Here is a 3,357-nt window from a genome sequence, read left to right as displayed (position 1 = left end):
GGTCAAGATGCAACATGACCTAAACCATCTCGACGGATAGATCTTCTGAAATTGGTTGACCTGGAAGTTAGACCTAGTGCATGTTTGGGTGTCATTATTTTGTTAAAAAAAGATCGAAAAAAGATCTTTTTTTATTTTTTAACGTGTTTGACAAATTTTTAATAGTAAAAGTAAAAGCACTAGTAAAATTAAAAAAAAAAAAGATTTTTTTTGAGAAGCTGTAATTTACATCTTTTTTAAAAGATCTTTTTTCCTTAAAAAAAAAGATATTTTTCATGTAATAAATAAACAAAAAAATATTTGGTTTAATTACTCTGTTGGTCCCTATAGTTTCGCGAAATTTTCAATTAGGTCCCTATACTTTTTTTCCTTTCAATTGGGTCCCTATACGTTAATTTTTTTTTCAATTTAGTCCTTATTAACGTTAAACGTTAAAAAAAATGTTAGTGAATTGTGAAATTACTTGTATACCCTTAGGGACCCAATTGAAAAGAAAAAAAGTATAGGGACCTAATTGAAAATTCGATAAAACTATAAATATTCAATGAAAGATATTCATATAATCCTTATTCAATGATTCTACAACAACAAAAAAATATTCCTATAATTCTTTTTATTTTGTCACTATCATTCTTTTGCTTATTTATATATAAATTATACCAAAAATACCTTCTCTTTTTTTTTTTTAACTTTCAAAATATCTTATCTTAAGAACAACTAAAAAAAAGGATTGAATAAAATGAAACAGAAATAATAATAATAAATATATATAAAATAAATTGTCAAAATTATCCCCAAAAATATAACAAATCAAATTTTATACAATACAACAAGATAAAGAATTTATTAACGTAACTTTTTCTAAAGAAAGAATTATATAGCAGACAAAAGAGTCTGTTCTCATTAGAATCGGGAGAGGATGCCGTTTGACTACTAGTTGTTTTAAGCATAACATTTCTCCCGTTCTTAGTGTAGTGGGAAGGAGACATTATTGAGAAGAATTATTACCCAACGCTGACAGAAACCCACATATTCATTCTACTCCCGATCTTTGCAATTCAAACAAATGAAAGTCATCTGACTGGTTTCCTTCCCACATGCCACCTGGTTCATCTCCTCCGATCCAACAGTTGAAAAACTAAAACAAAATTCAATAATCACCTGCTGTTGCAGAACCAGTCCAGACAACAAAACAGAGTCGAGAAGCGGCAATTCGAGACAAGGCACCTGAGGCGCGGTGAGGCAAGGCGGGACGAGGGGATGCAATAGGCAAGGCGGACAAGCGGAGCAGAACAGAGCACCCGTGGGCGACGCAGAGGGACGACGGCCACCCAGCGACGGACGACGACGACGCCATGGAAGACGGTAGCAAAGTGCGAAAGGAAGAGAAATCTAATTGGGAACTTAAGAGAATAACTTAGGGGTAGTTAGAGTTCTCTGATTTTGGGGGACAAAATATAAAGGGTATTTTTGGTATTTTAAAAAAATAGAGATATTTTTAATTAGGTTTTTTAACTAAATTATGAGAATATTCGATTTTTTGATGGAATATTTGTTATTTCAAACGGTTTTATGACGGTAGGGACTAAATTGAAAAAAAAAATTAACGTATAGGGACCCAATTGAAAGGAAAAAAAGTATAAGGACTTAATTGAAAATTTCACGAAACTATAGGGACCAACAGAGTAATTAAATCAAAATATTTTTATATTGTTATACCCAAACATAATTGATTGATAAAAAAACCTTTTTACACGAGATATCTAAACACAAAATTACTTTTACTTCTCTATAAGATCTTTTAAAAAAAAATAATTCGAAAAAAGATCTTTTCTTAAAAGCTCACCTAAACAAGCCCCTAGTACCATTGAAGCGCCCGAGTCCAATGTCTCCTCCTATTTTTTTTTCAAGTATAACTGAAAGAAAAATTGGTTACTTAGTATTACTCTTGTAATATTATAATGGGTCAGGCCCATAAAATTGCATAATATATGGTTCACCATGATGTGGGCCTTTAATTTGGCCCAATAATTTGGCATAGATGGTGACTTGTTGCTGCTTTTCTAACTCAATTTGGCTGTGAATAGCATTGACTACGATGTGCACATACATTGGAAGCCAAAACTTAATGATATGGGGACAGGCCTTTATTGCCCTATTTATTCTTTAACTATGAAGAAGATCCTGCTTTTCTTCAATTATTGAAGAAACCTGACTGGATCCTTTGTCATACATTTTCTTATGAGCTGGAAAAAGAGGTAAGTAAATGATATTGTTAGAGGTGAGTGTGGAAGTTCTCATAAAAATGTTGTGGAATCTTTGAAGAGCATTCAACATGATGAGATTTTAAATAAAAGTAAAATTGATTAAATAATTAAGGATGATAAACTTGTGTAAATTAGTTAATATTATAATTTGTTTGTTTTATTATACACTTTAACTCATTTGATCTTAAATTAACTCGCTTTTATCTTCTTTTTAATATTCGGATAAAAATATTTTTTACTCTTCATATTTGGAATTCTAATTTTACTCCTAGTTCTTTTTTCAATATATATCCTCATCCTTTATTAAATTAAACCATCTCCATCCTCATCACTATTATCAGATCACCAGCACTACCACTATATATCCACCACTATTATAATATACCAATAATAATAATTACATCAACACTCCGTTGTAGCTTTGTTGTTGAAATTATTATGGTGAATAAATTCCACAAGGTAAATTATAAATGAGACAAAGCCACAAAAATTTTGGCGTGCATAGATATGCTCAACTTATGATGTGTATGAAACTGGCCTTTCTTTGTCTCAGTAATCTATTCTGCATTTTCCATGTATGAATAAACTTTTTTCAAAAGATAAGACAAACAAGAAAGAATCATCTAGTGAGATATATTATATATATAGCCGAAACAAAATATGCAGAAGCTTTGAATCATATGACACAGCAAAAAAATATATTTAGACGCACGTATATATGATCGACCACTTAATATGTTAAAATAATATTGATTGTAATCAAATACTATTACTATATATATTCTAATAATTATGTCATATAGTATACGCCAGCAGTTCCATGTATGCAAATTAGAACTCAAAATGTATTCAAACTCTATCTGCTGACAACACAAATATAATATTAAATCCAAGTTGTCTAGCCCATCTATGTTGACCAAATTTTTTGAGGTTGAGCGAAGTAGCTAGTGATAACCATGAATATGATCAAATAAATAAATAAATTTCCTAACATACGAATAAATATTTAATTTATTCTAGCTCCTTTTTGTTGTGAGTTTATTGTTCCGTTTACTTTTTTAGATATAAATAAAATTATAATGTAATATTC

This window comes from Arachis ipaensis, chromosome B04 (genome assembly GCF_000816755.2).
Source record: "Arachis ipaensis cultivar K30076 chromosome B04, Araip1.1, whole genome shotgun sequence".
NCBI lineage: Eukaryota > Viridiplantae > Streptophyta > Magnoliopsida > Fabales > Fabaceae > Arachis > Arachis ipaensis.
This window is presented reverse-complemented; position numbering follows the sequence as displayed.